The following is a 20029-nucleotide window of genomic DNA, read 5'->3' as shown; positions in this document are numbered from 1 at the left end:
TCCCAGCTGCTCTACATCTGATCCAGCACCTTGCCAATGCACCCATGAAAACAGTAGAAGATGGCCCAAGAGCTCGGACCCGTGCCACACACATGGGAGACCTGGATGGAGTCCCCGGCTCCTGACTTCAGCCTGGCCCAGCCCTGGCCATTTAAGCCACTTAGAGAGTGAACCTGAAATGGAAAATCTCTGTCTCTGTCTCTCCCTCTCTCAAACTAATCTTTTAAAAGCAACATAAACCTTAAAAGAAAGTCTTCAAAAAGTTCATGGAAAATGCAGATTATGGAAAAAATTATATATGAATTCAAAACCATTTTGGTATGGGCCAGTGCTGTGCCACAGCAGGTTACACCACTGCCTGCAATGCCACATCCCATATGGGTTCCAGTTTGAGTCCCAGCTGTTCCACTTCTGATCCAGCTCCCTGCTAATGCACCTGGGAAAGCAATGGAAGATTGGCCCAAATACTTAGGCTCCTGCACCCATGTGGGAGACCTGGAAGAAGCTTTTGGCCATTTGGGGAGTGAACCAGTGGATGGAAGATCGATCTCTCTCTGTCTCTCCCCCTCTCTGTTAACTCTGCCTTTCAAATAAATAAATAAATCTTTTTAAAAAATCTTGGTACAAAAAATAAACTTTTTTTTCATTTTTACTTATTTATTCACATTTGTTTGAAAGACAAAGACAGAGAAAAGAGATCTCCCATCTGTTTGTTCACGCCCCCTAAATACCCGCAACAGCTGAGGCTGGGCCAGGCCTAAGCGTGGAGCACAGATCTCAGTCCAGGTCCTCACGTGGGTGGCAGGGACACAAGTTCTTGATCCATCACCTGCTGTCTCCCAGGGTGCACATGAGCAGGAAGCCAGACTGCTGAGTACAGCCAGAACTCGAACCCAGGTACTCAGACATGGCATTGGGGTGTTCCAAGTGGCATCTTAGCGACAGCCAAATGCCTGCCCCTAAACTTCTCCTTGAATTCCATTTTCCCATGAACATTTAAAAAAAAAACTTATATTTATTTGAAACTCAGAATCACAGAGAAAGGAGAGAGAGGGAGAGAGGGAGTGAGGGAGAGACAGAAAGAGAGAGAGAGAGAGATCCACTGCTCCACTCCCCAAATGGCCACAACAGCCAGGGCTGGCCAGGCTGAAGACAGAAGCCAGGAGCCAGGAGCTTCCTCCGAGTCTCCCACATGGGTGCAGGGGAATGCCACCTTCCACTGCTTTCCCAGGTGCGTTGGCAAGGAGTTGGATCAGAAATGAAGCAGCCAACACTGGTACAGGTTCTGAAAGACAGTGCACAGAACACGCTCCCTCCTATGAACTTTTGGAAACCCCCTGGCCAACAGCGTCCGGCCAGGGTGGATTTAGGGTGCCTGTGAGTGTGTGATCCCCTGGCCATCAGGTGTGCCGCGTGCCTCACCCCGGGGCCACTGTGCAGAGCAAGACGCCCTGCGCCCTCTCCTGCCCAGCAAGCTTCTGGTGTTCCCCACCCAGGGGAAGCTGCAGAAGGCTTGCTTCAAACAGAGTTTTGCTGCACGGAAGTTGAAAAATCAAACTGAGTTCCATTCCTTTATTCTACACATGGAGACACAGGAAGGGTCTTATCTGGAAGCAAAGCAGCAGAGCCCAGACAAAATCCAGGCCTCCTGGCATGCAGGCTGGGAGTCTCCAAAGGGCTGCAGCCTCATTCTGCCCCCAGGCTCAATTCTGCAGTGAGCCACTGGGGGATGACCCTGAGACCTGGATCCCTGAGTCTCGAGCCTAGCACAAGGGCCTCCTCTCTGCCACCAACAACTAACTGGTCAGTTTTCTGTATCCCTGAGGCTGGCTTTGCCAGCTGCAGAAACAAAGAACCACATGCTGGGCATCTCAGACAGCTCTTTATTTCCCACAGTTTCAGAGGTTTCCAACAGCTAGTTCACTCCCCAGTTGGCTGCAACAGCCAGAGCTGCGCCAATCCGAAGCCAGGAGCCAGGAGCTTCCTCCGGGTCTCCCAACGTGGGTGCAGGAGCCCAAGGACTTGGGCCATCTTCTACTGCTTTCCCAGGCCATAGCAGAGAGCGGGATCGGAAGTGGAGCAGCCGGGACTCGAACCAGCGCCCATGTGGGATGCTGGCACTGCAGGCAGCGGCTTTACCTGCTACCCCACAGCAGTGGTTGCGATGACCTGTTTAACTTGCATGATCTTCTAAAGTCCCAGCTCCAGCGGCACTGACACTGGGGGTAACGGCTTCACAGAGGAGCTTGGAGGAAGAAAGGAAGGCGCTGTCCAGTCCGTCACCAGCAGCCAATATTCTCTCAAATGTCAGTGGCTTTGGGATGCCCTGTTGACTGTGCTGAGATGGCAGGTTCCAGAGGACACGGATGCAGGGGCTGTGGGGTGAGGCTCTGCCTTGATGACACTCACCACCTGTCTTAGTCCGTTTTGTGCAGCTCCCAGAGAAAATCACAGGCCAGGTGATGGAGAAGCACTGGAAGTTTATTTAGCAGACAGCCGTGGAGGCTAGACAGTGCCACATCGACATCTGGCCGCAGGTAAGGGCCAGCAACATGTGGTGAGAGAGGGCGAGAAGGGGTGAGCTCAGGACTGTCCTCTTGCAAAGCCACTGCTGCTATCATGGGGGCCCCACCTTTGAGACCTCATCTAGCCCAGAGGCCACCACTAAGTACCACGCGCAGCTGAGCTGGGAGACTAAGTTTCCCACATGTGAACTTTGGGGAACCCACGTGGACCACAGCACCAGCAAAACTTGCCAAGCTGCTTCTGCATGTGGCACGCTGAAATGGCCCATTTGTCTTCCATACTCTTCCTCCAACTGCCCACCCTCTGTCTGGCTACAGCATCAATCTTCATGCAGCCTGTGCCAGGACTTGTGTGAGTTGCAGAAGGTTGCAAATCTGCAGTCTCTCTGGATTAATGCTGCAGTGAAAGGCACAAGTGAGGATTTTCAGTCGGCCTCTGAGTGTCCCGCAAGGCGTCCCCAAGTTCAAGGCATTGCAGCCACTCCTGTGCTGTCTCCTCCACAGGTCGTGAGCACCTCACTGGCTCCGAAGGCACAGAGCGGCCTGGCTCCTTTCCCACACTGGTCTGTCTTTCATTGTGATTCCAGCACCAACTCAGATTCTCCGACACCTACTGACTGTCCAGCAAATCAACTCAGTTCTGATACCAGCAACAGTGGCAGTGGCAGTGCAGACTCCAGAGGTGAAAGGCTCAATCCCCCAGGACTGTGCCTACCTCAGGCACCAGGCCCAGCTTCTTACCTTGAAACCCTACCCCTGGAGCTGGTGAGGCAGGTTAAGCTGTTGTCTGCAATGCCGGCATCCCATATGGGTATCAGTTTGAGTCCTGGCTGCTCTGCTTCCCATCCAGCTCCCTGCTAATGCACCTGGGAAAGCAGCAGAAGATGGCATAAGTGCTTGAGCCCTGCCACCCACATGGGAGACCTCGATGAAGCTGCTGGCTCCTGGCTTCCGCCCGGACCAGCCTTGGCCATTGCAGCCATCTGCAATCCAGCAGATGGAAGATCTCCTCCCCCCCAGTCTGTCTCCCCCTCTCCATGTAACTCTGCTTTTCAAATAAATGAATAAATCTTAAAATAACAATTGGAAGGCTGGCACCACGGCTCACTAGGCTAATCCTCCACCTGTGGCACCGGCATCCCGGGTTCTAGTCCTGGTTGGGGCGCCAGATTCTGTCCCAGTTGCTCCTCTTCCAGTCCAGCTCTCTGCTGTGGCCAGGAAGTGCAGTGGAGGATGGCCCAAGTGCTTGGGCCCTGTACCTATGTGGGAGACCAGGAGGAACACCTGGCTCCTGGCTTCAGATTGGCACAGCACGCCGGCCGAAGCACGCTGGCCGTAGCGGCCATTTGGGGGGTGAACCAAGGGAAGGAAGACCTTTCTCTCTGTGTCTCTCTATCAGTGTCTAACTTTGCCTGTCAAAAAAAATTTTTAAATAAAATAAAAAAATAATTGGGAGACAGGAGCTCTTGGCAGGTGTCCCACTGACCCCACAGGGGGCTCAGATGGAAAACTGCAGCAGACCTCGGCTCTTTCCTGCCACTAGTGTGGATCCAGGCCCTGCAGCTTTAAGAGCTGGAAGCCAGGAGTTCAGCAAGCCCTCGGCTGCCAGGCAGTCCAGGGACAGTGACAGCTTTCACCATCACTGGGACAAGGCCCAGAACTGTTGAGGTTTTGACCAAGAGCAGAAGGAGCCGCTCCCGGCAGTCCCAGGAGAAGCAGAGGCAACCTTCTCCCTTCAGCTCAGCCGTGAAGCCACAGTGTAGCCTCTGTGAGCCGGGCTTGCTCAGGCTGAGCCCAGCACCGCCTGGCCTAGGGGCCTGCAAGTGCGTTTCCCAGATGCCCTTGTCACTCGCGCTCCTGTCCGGCTTTGCAGACGGCAGTGCCGGGGGAGACTGCAGGCTGGGAGGAGAGGAAGGGAGCCTCCTGCTTGTAGCCACGGGGGCACCCCTCGAGTCAATGTGGAAGTTTCCAGCCCCCTACTGCTGGGGCACGCTGGGCACTGGACCACAGGCCCTGTCGGAGGCGCTAGCAGCAGTCCCAGGCTGCCACCCTTCCAGCTCCGGGTCCAGGGAGTGCTGCCTCTCCCCTCTTGTCCTCCCAGCCTAGGCAGGGGAGCTGTCGCCCACGGTGCTCATCCATTTCATTCATGAGACTCCAGCATCTGTGCAATGGATTCCTAGAATTAAACCCCTTTTGTGTGAAACGTGCAGTGTGCTTTCCATTCGCTGGGTCCTACCTGAGCCCGTGCTTGGTACCGGGATGGGTCCGATTCCCACCTTCTAGAACTCTGGGTTTCTAATGCGTCAGAGGTACTTTCGGCCTCTTGCTCACTGGGTCCATTCAGCAAGAAGCCGCCACCATGACGGACTGGCGTGGTGCTCCCTGGCAAGTCAGGAGGATTAAGTACTCTGCAGGCAAGATTACAGCAGAGAGGACAGCCCTGCAGCCACACGGGGGCAGGTGCGTGCGCTCTCTGAATCACCGCCTTCCACACTGGATTCTGACACAAGGGCCGCCTTTAACCACTGCAACGTGAAGGTGAGCCACATTTCTTTTCTTTTTTTATATTTTTTTAAATATTTATTTATTTATTTGAAATAGAGAGTTACAGAGAGGCAGAGGTAGAGAGAAACAGAAAGAGGTCTTCCATCCGCTGGTTCACTCCCCAAATGGCTGCAATGATCCAAGCTGAGCTGATCAGGAGCCAGGAGCCAGGAGTTTCTTCCGGGTCTCCCACATGGCTGGAGGGGCCCAAGGACTTGGGCCATTTTCCATTGCTTTCCCAGGCCATAGCAGAGAGCTGGATCGGAAGTAGAGCAGCTAGGACTCGAACCAGCACCCATATGGGATGCTGGCACTGCAGGCGGCAGCTTTACTTGATATGTCACAGTGCTGGCCCCTAAAAACATCTGAAAAGAAAAGAAGAGAAGAGAAGAGAAGAGAAGAGAAGAGAAGAGAAGAGAAGAGAAGAGAAGAGAAGAGAAGAGAAGAGAAGAGAAGAGAAGAGAAGAGAAGAGATGCCACCTGGGAGGCTGGGCCCTGTAGCAGAGTGCCTGGGTTTGAGCCCCGGCTCCACTTCCAATTCCAGCTTCCTGCTAAGGTGCACCCTAGGAGGCAGCAGATGATGGCTCAAGTACTTGGGTCCCTGCCGCCCGTGTGGGAGACTCAGATTGAGTTCTGGGCTTCTGGCTTTGACCTAGCTCATTCTCTCTCTCTCTCTCTCTCTCTCTCTCCCTCTCTCTCTCTGCTTTTCAAATGAAATGGGAATACACACATTGTAAAACTATGTTTTGGGAGTGCATGTTGTGACGCAGAGGGTTAAGCTGTCACTCGGGGCACCCTACCAGAGCGTCTGGTTCCATTCCCACTACTCTGCTTCCAATCCAACTTCCTGACAATGCATTCCGGGAAACAGCAGACGATGGCTCAAGTGCTTGAGACCCTACTGCCCATGTGGGAGATCTGGATGGAGTTCTGGGCTCCTGGCTTCAGCCTAGCCCAGCCAGGGCCATTGAATCCCTCTCCCTCTCCCTCTCGTATCCCTCTCCCTCTCCCTCTCCCTCTCCCTCTCCCTCTCCCTCTCCCTCTCCCTCTCCCTCTCCCTCTCCCTCTCCCTCTCCCTCTCCCTCTCCCAACTCTGCCTTTCAAACAAATAAGTCTTTTAAAATAAAAATAAACCTGAAAAGCATAAGGAAACAGTATGCAATGCTTCCTTCCTTTCTTCTCCAGTGAGCAGGAAACACAGGGCAAGCATCTGGTTTCCGGGAGCCAGGAGGCACCGTTTGTCCCCACCTGGACTTAAACCAGGAGATCGGGCATGGACGCTTTCCCTCCAGGAAGCCAGCATGTTGGCGGTGCCTACGGAAACACTGAGCCGCCTGAATCCAGTACAGAGGGGAAATAGGAGACCCGCCACGTTCACAGAATCAGCGCCATCTCAGTAACCAGCAGCCAAGGCCGCCAAACTGTCAGCCTCTTTAGCGCCTCCCAGGTGCAGATGAATTTCCAGGCTGCAGAACAGAAACGCGGGGCAGCCATGAAAGCCAAGCTTAATGAAGCAGGCCAGGCCTTCCAACAGCTCACGGAACACAGAGTTAAAGATCAGCTTATGTTGGTGCCAAAAACAAACAAACAAACGAAAAAATGAAGTCTAAGCCTAGTTTTTTCATAGTCTGTATTTTTCCACGAACATCCAGTTAAAAGCCCTTGTCCAGCCGGCGCCGCGGCTCACTAGGCTAATCCTCCGCCTGCGGCGCCGGCACACCGGGTTCTAGTCCCGGTCGGGGCGCTGGATTCTGTCCCGATGCCCCTCTTCCAGGCCAGGTCTCTGCTGTGGCCAGGGAGTGCAGTGGAGGATGGCCCAAGTGCTTGGGCCCTGCACCTGCATGGAGACCAGGAGAAGCACCTGGCTCCTGGCTTCAGATCAGCGTGATGCACTGGCCGCAGCGCGCCAGCCGCAGCGGCCATTGGAGGGTGAACCAACGGCAAAAGGAAGACCTTTCTCTCTGTCTCTCTCTCTCACTGTCCACTCTGCCTGTCAAAAAAAAAAAAAAAAAAAAAAGCCCTTGTCCGCAAGGCTTCCACAAATTTCTGTAGCAAAATAAACTCCGTTCATTCCACTCTCGTTCAGATTCTTGCAATGGAAGAGAGATGATTGGACTGGATCTCCAAAAGGAAATGCACTGGACTTTCTAGAAAGCAGAGCTTTGAGCTGCTCCCCCACCCACCCCAATGCTGGCTTGGCTGTGCTCTGACTCCATGCCACTGGCTAGTTTCTTTTTCTTTTCTTTTAAAGATTTATTCATTCATTCATTCATTCATTTATAAGGCAGAGTTACAGAGAGGCAAAGGTAGAGAGAGAGAGAGAGAGAGAGAGAGAGAGGTTCTCCATCTGCTGGTTCACTCCCCAATTGGCCGCAATGGCCGGAGCTATGCCGATCCAAAGCCAGGAGCCAGGAGCTTCTTCCAGGTCTCCCACGTGGGTACAGGGCCTTGGCCATCTTCTGCTTTCCCAGGGCATAACAGAAAGCTGGATCAGAATTGGAGCTGCCTGGACTTGAACTGGCACCTGTATGGGATGCGGGCGCTGCAGGCAGCGGCTTTAACCACTATGCCACAGTGCCAGGCCCCAACCACTGGCTGGTTTCAATGTAAGATTCAATGGTGCGTGTCTCTCTGTCCATCTCTCTCTCTCTCTCTCTTAACTCTGCCTTTCAAATAATTAAAAAAAAGAACCAATGGTGTGAAAAGGAAAAAGCACAGTTGGTCTGATTTTGCTATTTATTTCCCAGACCCATTGATAAGACGGTAAGATGAGAAAGAAAACAAAACAAACTCAGCTGGAAGACAGGACTTAGAGGCCGCAAGTCATATTGGCTGTGAATGGGGTGGTGCTACTGAAGCTGCCAATGACAGCCAGCGAGCCGTTGGTGGAGGCCAAGGACAAATGCCTCTTCTTCCCGGGAAACAGCTTTCTCATGCAGGCTCGGTCACACGGACAAGCCTTAAGTGCTGTCATTAAGCTGCACTCCAAGCTCAAACTTTATGTGATGGAAACCTATTGTTCCTTTTTATTATTTTAAAAGTATTTTTACTGGGACCAGTGCTATGGTGTAATAGTTAATCCTCCGCCTCCAGCACTGTCATCCCTATAGACGCCGGTTTGAGTCCCGGCTGCTTCTCTTCCGATCCAGCTCTCTGCTATGGCCTGGGAAAGCAGTGGAAGATGGCCCAAGTCCTTGGGCCCCTGCACCTGCATGGGAGACCTGGAAGAAGCTCCTGGCTCCTGGCTTTGGATCAGCACAGCTTCAGCAGTTGCAGCTATTAGGGGAGTGAATCGAACAAGTCTTGCCTGAAAGAACTTCATCAGTGAAGGCAAAATTGGCCTTTCGGTCCAAATCTGCTTCCAAGGGTAGTGTACCATGCACTACACCTGTGCAGTGTAGGGGAAGAGAATCTCAAGTAGGCCGGCTCTTGCAGCCTGCAGCAGGAGATGTGCATCCAGGCACTCAGCATTTTGATCCGAATGATGGGACAGACGACAGCAAATCAAACATCGCAGTGAATTCTGAATGAAGAGCGCACACCGCAGGTCTTTTGTGCTCACCGCCCCTTCCTTTGGAAAGCCACCCTCCCCGACCCCACAGCCGCAGCGCTGGCTGCCGGTGGCCGACCTGACCCAGCTGTGGTCAGAGTCTTTCTTGGGACCTTTGCTAGGGCGACCGATCAGTGAGGGTTGCAATCCAGAAGGCCCCTGGGAGCTCCATCTGTCCTACAACATGTAGAGACACCACGCGGCAAGCCTCACTTGAGACTCTGGGTGATCCTGCTGTGCCTCCAGGGGCTCAGCCACTCCCTCTCTGACTTTTCAGCATGTAACTGGGTGTAGGAGAGGGACTTTGAATATTACACACTCAGTACCTTGCATGGTTAGTGTGCAGTGAGAGAGGACACTGGACATGTATGCACCTGATCTTGGCCTCACCAGCCTGGTTCCCTCTGTAGACACTGCAAGGGCGCCTGGGGGCTCAGCCCACATACCTGTCTGCCATGGATCTGGAATCCTTGAGTTATTTACTGGCTTCCTTGTTTACATAACAGCTCTCTAGCCCAAGCCTAGAACTATCATGTTTGGAGGGCTGGGACTGTATCTGACTCACACAGAGCTGGCACACAGAGACTCTCAAAAATGCGTAAGAGCCATTTTCTGCTTCTGTCAGCAAAAAAAAAAAAAAAAAAAAAAAAAAAAAAAAAAAAAAAAAAAAAAAAAAAAAGAAAGAAAAGAAAAGAAAAGAAACGAAACCCAGTCCCCACTACCAAGAGTAAAAAACCACAAAGCACCTACTTGCCAAATGGAAATTTTTCTGCAAAGGCTTTGACTGCAGCCAAATCATTTCCCAGTGGTTAAATTCATTGGCGACCTCACTGTCTACCCAACAGAAGTGTTGTCTTAGTCCATCTGGGCTGCCCGAACAAAACACCACGCGGTGGGTGGCCTGGACACAATGGAAATTTCTTTTTCGTGTTTCTGGCGGCTGGAAGTCCCAGCTCAGCCTTGGTTGGGTTCTGGCCGGGGTGCCTTTCCAGGTAGCCAACTGCTGCCCTGTCACTTTGTGCTCACATGAAGGGAGGGGCGGGTAGGCTCTGAGGCTCCACCCTCATGGTCTAATCACCTCCCAAAGGCCTCGCCTGCTAAGACCATCACTGTGGGAGTTAGGATTTTCATGCATGAATTTGACGAGGGACACAGACATTCAGACTATAATAGCTGTTACATGGACTTGCCGTGGCCTAAGTGCATCTTTATATCATGCTGTGGGTGTGACCTGGAGCTAAGAGGAGTCCTGCCCTTCCCCACAGGCTTCAGGAGCTCTGCTGACCCAAATGGATTCACTGCCTCACACAGGTGTAACAACCAGGACACAGTTCACCCATCAACATATTTTGGTGGACCAAGTTAATTCCCTTGTAACAAAGAGGGCACAGAGGCCTCTACAGGTTAAGTAACTTGCAGGTTTTACATTGCATGGTTTATAGATTCCTTAAAACCATTCATTCACGACTTGTTTTTCATTTTATTTTAAGAGCATCAACTCTTGGGGACTGGCGCTGTGGTATGGTAGGCTCAGCCTCCACCTGTGGCACCAGCATCCCACATGGGCGCCAGTTCGAGTCCCGGCTGCTCCTCTTCTGATCCAGCTCTCTACTAATGGCCTGGGAAAGCAGCGGAGGATGTCCCAAGTGCTTGGGCCCCTGCACCCGTGTGGGAGACCAGGATGAAGCTCCTGGCTCCTGGCTTCGGATCGGCCTAACTCCAGCCATTGCAGCCATTTGGGGAGTGAACCAGCAGATGGAAGACCTTTCTCTATGTCTCCTCCTCTCTCTGTCTGTAACTCTACCTTTCAAATAAATATTAAAAAAAAAAAAAAAAAAAAAAAAAACAGCATCAACTCTTGGTTTAACTCAAGAAAATATAAGATGGGGATGGGATTTCATTTCTGAAAACTAAAGCATAGTTGAAAGAAATTTTACAAGACTAAATCAATGGAAAGGCAGCCAGTATACAAGAATTGGCAGATTTAATATGATAGCACTACTCACTACATTGATCTCCTGATTGAACATAAATCTTATCAAAGATCCAGCTGCCATTTTGCAGAAATTGATGATCTGGCCCAGGAGAGACAAAACAACCTTGAAAATGAACAACGTTGAAGGACTCATACTTCTTCATTTCAAAACTTGCTGCATAGTTACAAGAATCAAGATGATGTGTTGGGGCTGGCATTGTGGTGCAGTGGGTTAAGCCGCCTCCTGTGATGCCAGCATCCTATAATAAGTGCTGGTTCAAGTCTCAGCCACTCCCTTTCCAATCCAGCTCCCTGCTAATGCACCTGGGAAACAAGCAGAGGACAGCCCAAGTGCTTGGGCCCGGCATCCAGGTGGGAGACCTGGATGGAGGTCCTAGCTCCTGGCTCCAGCTTGGCCTAGCCCTGGCTGTTGGGACCCTTTGGAGTGAACCAGTGAATGGAAGATCAGTATCTCCCCCCGCCCCCCTCTCTCTACGGCTCTGCTTTTCAAAAAAGAAAAAAAAAAAAAGATGATGTGGTGGTATTGGCATGAAGATGGACATCAGAGGAACAGACTCAGGCAAGAAATATGGTTAATTAATTTTTTACAAATATTCCAATATAATAAAGTGGAGAAGGAATACACTTTTCTTCTTTTTAAAAGATTTATTTATTTAGGGGCTGACACTGTGGCTTAGCGAGTAAAGCCACTGCCTGCAGTGCCAGCATCCCATATGAGCACAGGTTCAAGTCCTGGCAGCTCCACTCAAGCTCTCGGCTATGGCCTGGGAAAGCAGTAGAAGATGGCCCAAGTCCTTGGGTCCCTGTACCTGCTTGGGAGACCTGGAAGAAGCTCCTGACTCCTGGCTTCGGATTGGCTCAGCTCTGGCCGTTGCAGCTATCTGGGAGTGAACCAGCTGATAGAAGACCACTCTCTCTCTCCCTCTCTCTCTGCCTCTTTGTAACTCTGCCTCTCAAATAAATAAATAAATAAATAAATTTTTTTATTTGAGAGGTAGAGTTACAGAGAGAGGGAGAGACAGATCTATCCACTGGTTCACTCCCCAAATGGCCGCAATAATTGGAGCTGTGCCGATCTGAAGCCAGGAGGCAGGAGCTTCTTCTGGGTCTCCCATGTAGGAGAGATGGCCCAATTACTTGGGCCATCTTCCACTGCTTTCCCAAGAGCATTAGCAGAGAACTGGATCAAAATTGGAGCAGCTTAGATCTGAGCCAGTGCCCATATGGGATGCCAACACCGCAGGCAGAAGCTTAACCTGCTATGCCACAGTACTGGCCACGGAATACACATTTCAACAAATGGTGCTGGAACAACTGAATATCCATATGCAAGAAAATGACGTTGAACTCCTACTTTATACCACATACAAAAATTTATTCAAAATAGATCAAAGACCTAAGAGACAACTAAAATCGTTAGAAGAAAACATAAGAGTTAATGTTTGTGACCTTGAATTGGACCATGACTTTTTATGACACTCAAAAGCACAAACAATGGAAGAGAAAGTAAATTAAGAGTTCATGAAAGGGGCCGGCGCTGTGGCACAGCAGGTTAACGCCCTGGCCTGAAGCACTGGCATTCCTTGTGGGCACTGGTTCGGGACCCGGCTGCTCCACTTCCAATCCAGCTCTGCTATGACCTGGGAAGGCAGTGGAGGATGGCCCAGGTCCTTTGGCCCCTGCACCCTCATGGGAAATCCAGAAGAGGCTCCTGGCTTCGGATTGGCACAGCTCCGGCCGTTGCGGCCAATTGGGGAGTGAACCATCAGATGGAAGACTACTCTCTCTCTTTCTCTCTCTCTCTGTAACTCTTTCAAATACATAAATAAATGAAATCTTTAAAAAAAAAAAAAGACTTCATGAAAACTTAAAACTCCATGAGGCCAGCAGTGTGGTGCAGTGGGTTAAGCTGATTTGAAAATTGGTTGCTCCACTTTCAATCCAGCTCCCTGTTAATGCACCTGGGAAAAACAACAGATGGCCCAGGTACTTGTGCCCTTACCACCCAAACGAAAGACCCGGATAGAGCTCCAGGCTCCTGGCTTCATCCAGCCCAGCCCTGGCTGTTGCAATCACTTGGGTATGAACTAGTGGATGGAAGATCTCTCTCTCTCTCTCACTCTACCTTTTACATAAAATATATACATAAATCTTTATTAAAGATGCTAAAAAAGATGGAATTAACTTAAAAGCAATCAAACTCTTGTGTTTCAAATGATATTATAAAGAAAGTAAAAGGAGGCTGGCATATCCCATACAGGAGCTGATTAGTCTCGGCTGCTCCACTTCTGATCCAGCTCCTTGTTAGTGCACCTTGGAAAGTAGAAGATGATCCAAGTGCTTGGGCCCCTGTACCCACGTGGGAGACCTGGAGGAAGCTCCTGGCTGGCTTCGGCCTGTCCCAGCCCCAGTCATTGTGGCTGTTGGGGGAGTGAACCAGCAGATGGAAGCTCTCTCTCTCTCTCTCTCTCTGTCTCTCCCTCTCTGTAACTCTGGCTTAAGAAAGGAAAGGAAAGGAAGGATGGATGGAAGGAAGGAAGGAAACTAAATGAACATTCCAGCTTCCAACTGCTGATTGAGGACATAAGCAGTGGGGACGCTGTCATTCCCATCCCAGCAATGAGAAGAGCTTGACAGACTGACAACCACGCACTTTTCTCAGATCCAGCGGAGAACTGAGGTCACTGCCCCGGAAATGGAACAGGCAGCCAGGTGGACACTTGTCACTGGCTTCACTGCTTGAGGGGAAGCCCAAGAGCAGTAACCTTTGCAGCACCCAGTGACAGGCAGACAGACTTAAATTGGAGTTGCCGAATCGCTGGAGGCCCAGTATGGATGGCTCGAGGTTTAAAAACTCCAGCGGGGGGCTGGCGCTGTGGCGCAGCAGGTAAAGCCGCTACTGGCATCCCATATGGTCAGGAGTTCGAGTTCCAGCTGCTCACTTCTGATTCAGCTCCCTGCTGATGCCTGGGAAAGCAGTAGAAGATGACCCAAGTGATGGGGCCCCTGCACCCACATGGGAGACCCGGAGGAAGCTCCTGGCTCCTGGCTTCGGATTGGCCCAGCCCTGGCTGTTGTAGCCATTTGTGGAGTGAACCAGCGAATGAAAGACTTCTCTCGCTCTCTTTCTCTGCCTCTCTCTGTCTGTAACTCTACCTCTCAAATAAAAGAAAGAAAGAAAGAAAGAAAGAAAGAAAGAAAGAAAGAAAGAAAGAAAGAAAGAAAGAAAGAAAGAAAGAAAGAAAGAGAGACACAGCCCCAGGAAGAATCATTGAGCTTGAAGATATGTCAGTAGAACTTCAAAACTGATAGGCAAGAGAAAAAAAGAATGAACAAAACAAAACAGAATATCCAAGAAGTGTGGGACAGTTTCCAAAGTGTTACATATGCATCACGGGAATATCAAAAGAAGAAAGAGAGAAAGCAACAGAAGAAATATTCAAAGGAAAGGTGACTGAGAATTTTCAACAATTCATGACATCAAACCACAGATGTAGAAGTCACAGAAGATCAGATGAACAACAACAAAATTTATACTTAGATATAAAATATCCAAACTACAGAAAGTCAAAGACAAACAGAGAATCTTGGAAGAAGTCAGAAGGAAACCACCACTTTGAAGGAGTCAGAATAGGAATTTATCAGATTTCTCTTCAGAAACTATGCAACTAACAGACTTATGAAACATTTTGTAAGTGTTGAAGGAAAAAACCACCAATCTAGAATGCTTTAGACGCAGAAAAATCACAAAAACTCTCAGACACACAAAAAATTGACCTACCTTGCAGGAAATATTCAAACTCCTCAGAAAGAAAATGATATTGGTCAGAAACTCAGATCCACACAAAGAAATTACAAGTATCATGAAATAAATTAATTAAAATAAATTAAGATCTTTTGGGGTCAATATTGTGATGTAGTGGGTTAAGCCATCATCTGCAGTGCCAGCATCCCATATGGGTGCCAGTTTGAGTCCCAGCTGCTCCTCTTCCTATCCAGTTCTCTTCTGTGGCCTGGGAAGGCAGTGGAAGATGGCCCAAGTGCTTGGGCCCCTGCACCCATGTGGGAGACCCAGAAGAAGCTCCTGACTCCTGACTTCAGATCCGCACAGTTCCAGCAGTTGCCAATGGCAATTTGGGGAGTGAACCAGTGGATGGAAGACCTCTTTCTCTCTTCTCTCTCTGCCTCTGCCTCTCTGCCTTTCAAATAAACAAATAAATCTTTAAAAGAAGAAAATAAGAAAACAAAAACAGGCATTTTGGCACAGTGGATTAGGTTGCTGCTTGTGATGCCAGCATCTCATATTGGAACGCCCGTTCAAGTCCCAGCTGCTTTGCTTCTCATCCAGTTCCATGCTAATGGGCCTGGGGCTTTTAAAGATGGTGCAAGTCCCAAGATCTCTGGCAGCCACATGAGAGACCTGGATGGAGTTCTGGCTCCCGACTTCAGCCTGGCCCACCCTTCAGCCAGTGTACCATATGGGAAGCAAACAGCTGATAGAAGAAGTACTTTCTCTTTCTCTCTCTGCTTCTCAGATACATAGATAAATCTTGAAAAACAAAAACAGTAAAAATATTTTAAAAAAGGAAAACAGCAAAAATATGGTTAAGATATTAACCCAATCATCTCAATGATCATATTAGACATAATGGAATTTGTTTTAATAAAGTAACTTTTTTCAAGATTTATTTAGTTATTTGAAAGGCAGTTACAGAGAGGCAGAGGCAGAGAGAGAGAAAGAGAGAGAGAGAGGTCTTCCATCTGCTGGTTCACTCCCCAAATGGCCACAATGGCTGGAGCTGGGCTGATCTGAAGCCAGGAGCCAGGAGCTTCTTCTGGGTCTCCCACATGGGTGCAGGGGCCCAAGGACTTGGGCCATTTTCTACTGATTTCCCAGGCCATAGTAGAGAGCTGGATTGGAAGAGGAGCATCCAGGACAGGAACTGGTGCCCATATGGGATGCCGGCACTGCTACACCGCAGCACTGGCCCAACATAATGGATTTAAATATACCAATAAGAGGGCAGATACTGTCAGAGTGAACAAAAATAAGACCGAATTGTATTTTTCGGTAAGAAACTCATTTTAGGGGCTAGTGTTGTGGCATGGCAGGTAAAACTGTTGCCTGCAACTCCAGGCATCCCATATGGACACTGGTTCGAGTCCTGGCAGTTCCATTTCCAATCCAGCTCTCTGCTGATGGCCTGGGAAAACCAATGGAGGATGTCCCAAGTGTTTGGGCCCCTGCACCCATGTGGGAGACACAGAGGAAGCTCCTGGCTGCTGGCTTTGGCCTGGCCCAGCCTGGCCATTGAGGCCATTTGAGGAGTGAACCAGCAGATAGAAGATCTCTGTCTCTCTCTATATATAACTCTACCTTTCAAATAAATCCATCTTTAAACAACAACAACACAATGACAAAAAAAATAAATTTAAAGATGGAATGAAAGTACAGAAAAAAGACATAACATACTGATATTTTTTTAAAAAGCAGAAGTAACTATATTAATAGCAGACAAAACAGACTATAGGACGAAGAAAAGGTATTGGGAATAAAGAGAAACAGTAGAGATTAAAGGGGTCAGGTCTCCAAGGAGACCTAACAATCCTTAACACACATGCACCCAACAACAGAACATCAAAATACATGAGGCTAAAACGTACAGAACTGAGAAACAGATGACCCTGCTATCACAGTGGCAGACTCCACCCCTCAGTCCGTAAGTGGAGACCCAGCCAGCTGCAGCAAATGGGCCAGAACACAGCCGAATGCAACAGTACCATCAATCAGCTGGACCTGGTGGACAGCTACAGCCCTACTTCCCCTACCTGTGGGTGATCCGTGAGACTGCCTGCCTAGGCTATGCTGTTAGCCTGACTGCTGGCAGACAGCCAGAGCCCAGGGCACGTTTCCCCCACTCCTGCTTTCTGCCAATCAGGTAAATTGCTACTAGCCCACATGACCTTCAAGCTGATTGGAGAAGCATAGTGGTGCCAAAATTGGCTCTATCCTATAGAATCAGTATTGCCCTGAATGAGTTATCCCCTCTCTGCCTGCCCTTTAAAAGATGTGCTTGGTTGTAAATAAAGTGGACATGTTCACCAAAACCTGTCTCTGGTGCTTCTTGTTGAAGAACTGCCTTCGCCCTACCCATGCTGACAGGGTGCAGGCCTTGCGGGATGAGCCCGCACCCTAACAACAGCAGAGGGTGAGTTATACACTTCTCAAGGCCACATAGAACAGATTCTTGGCCATAAAACACACCTTAACAAATTTAATAGCCTATAAACCATAAAAGTATGTGTCACATGGCAACAGAATCAAACTAGAAATCTATATAGCAGGATTAGCTAGACATCTCCCAAAACACTTAAGAGATTAAATAAGAGACTTCTAAGTAAGTCATGGATCAAGGAACTCTCAAGATAATTTTTTAAAATATTTCAAACTAAATAAAAATGAAACCCTAAGTTTTCAAACGCTGTGAGATGCAGCAAAAGCCATGTTTGAAGGCAAATTTATAGCACTGAGTGTATGTTTTAGAAAAGATGGAGAATCTGAAATCAATAATCTATCGCTTCTTGGCCTTTTGGCTAAGATCAAGTGAAATCAATAATCTAAGTTTCTGCCTTAGGAAACTAGAAAAAGAGAAGCCAATTAAATCCAAAGTCAGGAGGAAAAAATATCTGAAAGCTAGAGAAATGAAATAATAATAAAAGTAGAATAATATAAATAATTGAAAAATAATAGATAAAAATCTAATTCTCCCATCTGTCGATTCAGTCCCTAAATGTCCACAACAGCTGGGGCTGGGCCAGGCTGAAGCCAGAGGCCAAGAGCTCCATCCAGGTCTCCCACATGTGTGCAGGAGCCCAAGCATTGGGGCCATCACCTGTTGCCTTCCCAGGCACATTAGCAGGAAGCTGGATCAGAAGTGGAGCAGCTGGGACCTGAACCAGCACATATGGGATGCTGGTGTTACAGGCAGGGTTTAACCCACTGTGCCACAACACCAGTCCCTAGGACATTTTTCTGACAGTACTTTTTGGCACAGTCCAGCATCTGGAGCCATGTTAGTGTTTTACATATGCAGAGAAGGAAATCAGTATTGCAGAGGATGGATAATTTTTATACACACTAAAACTGAACACAAAAATCCCAAATGAGGCCGGCACTGCGGCTCACTAGGCTAAGCCTCTGCCTGCAGTGCCGGCACCCTGGGTTCTAGTCCCCGTTGCTTCTCTTCCAATCCAGCTCTCTGCTATGGCCCGGGAAGGCAGTGGAGGATGGCCCAAGTCCTTGGGCCCTGCACCCGCATGGGAGACCAGGAGAAGCACCTGGCTCCTGGCTTCAGATCCTGGCAATGCGCCGGCCGTAGTGGCCACTTGGAGGGTGAACCAACGGAAAAAGGAAGACCTTTCTCTCTGTCTCTCTCTCTCACTGTCTAACTCTGCCTGTCAAAAATTAAAAAAAAAAAAAAAATCCCAAATGAACCAAGTTTCTTATCAACATAGTTGTTTATCAACCAAGTTGTTTATCAAATAAATATAACCACCTGAAGGGGGCCTAGGAAAGAACCTAAGTCGTGTTTGAACCCAGGCCTGGGACTCCACATCTCAGGTCACAAAGCCCGAACATCCCGATACTGGCCACTGATTAGCAGGGCCTTTTCTACCGAGCCACAGATTGGCACTTCTGAAATCACTGTATATGCACTGGAGCACTGAGCAAGTAGGAAGATGTATTGTGTAATTTTGGAGCCAGTTTCTCATTGTCAGAGAAAGAAGTTGTTGGCCGGCGCCGTGGCTCACTAGGCTAACCCTTCGCCTTGCAGCTCCGGCACACCGGGTTCTAGTCCCGGTCGGGGCGCTGCATTCTGTCCCGGTTGCCCCTCTTCCAGGCCAGCTCTCTGCTGTGAACAGGGAGTACAATGGAAGATGGCCCAAGTCCTTGGGCCCTGCACCCCATGGGAGACCAGGAGAAGTACCTGGCTCCTGCCATCGGATCAGCGTGGTGCGCCGGCCGCAGTGCGCCGGCCGCAGTGGCCATTGGAGGGTGAACCAACGGCAAAAGGAAAACCTTTCTCTCTGTCTCTCTCTCTCACTGTCCACTCTGCCTGTCCAAAAAAAAAAAAAAAAAGGCAAACGGATTTAGTCCCTAATAATAAAACCTAAAAAAAAAAGAAGTTGTAACTATGAAAGGAAGGATCAAATAACCACTGTGAAGACATGATAGACAGATGATGATATTATGGAAAATATTAAAATAAATACATAGGAGGGTTTGTATATTTGTGTATATGCATTCAAATAATGCTACTTTCATCATAGATGAAGTTTTCAATGACTTTTATGTAGATTCTCTATTCATTCCTTTGGTGTACTTTTCTGTTCCTGTGCCTGCTGCATTCTTATAAATTAACTTTGATATTCTTGCTTTTATTATTATTTTTTTTATTTGACAGGTACAGTTATATAGTGAGAGAGAGAGAGAAAGGTCTTCCTTCCGTTGGTTCACTCCCCAAATGGCCACTACGGTCAGCACTGCGTCGATCCGAAGCCAGGAGCCGGGTATTTCCTCTCGGTCTCCCATGCGAGTGCAGGGACCCAAGCAGTTGGGCCATCCTCCGCTGTCCTCCCGGGCCACAGCAGAGAGCTGGACTGGAAGAGAAGCAACCAGGACTAGAAACCTGGGGTGCCGGCGCCACAGGTGGAGGATTAGCCAAGTGAGCCATGGCGCCAGTGCTTTTATTATTTGACATTTATTTTAGAATTAGTTTGGGAATACTCATTGAAAATCTTGTTAAGAATTTGGTTTAAGGGGCCAGTGCTATGGCATAGCAGGTAAAGCTGCCGCCTGCAGTGCCAGCATCCCATGTGGGTGCTGGTTCCAGTCCTGGCTGCTTCACTTCCAATCCAGCTCTCTGCTATGGCCTGGGAAAGCAGTAGAAGTTGGCTCAAGTGCCTGGGCCCTTGCACCCACATGGGAGACCTGGAAGCTTCTGGCTCCTGGCTTTGGATCGGCCCAGCTCTGGCCACTGAGGGCCAATTGGGAGTGAACCAGCGGATGGAAGATTCCTAACTCTGCCTTTCAAATCAATCAATCAATCTTTGGGAGGAAATGATTACATTTGTAGACAGATACATGCAGAATTGACATCTCTTGTCAGATTATCCCCAAGTATTTCATATTTGTGATACTATTATAATAGTATTTTTATTTCAAGTTTCACATATTTGTCATTAATATAGATGCTCCTTGACTTTCTTTTCTTTTTTTAAGATTTATTTATTTGAAAGGCAGAGTTAGAGAGGAAGAGGCAGAGAGAGACAGGTCTTCCATCCACTCAGATGGCCGTAATGGTCAGAGCTGCGCCAATCTGAAGCCAGGAGCCAGGAGCCTCCTCAAGGCCT

The sequence above is a fragment of the Oryctolagus cuniculus genome, chromosome 3 (assembly GCF_964237555.1).
Source record: "Oryctolagus cuniculus chromosome 3, mOryCun1.1, whole genome shotgun sequence".
Taxonomy (NCBI): Eukaryota; Metazoa; Chordata; class Mammalia; order Lagomorpha; family Leporidae; genus Oryctolagus; species Oryctolagus cuniculus.
This window is presented reverse-complemented; position numbering follows the sequence as displayed.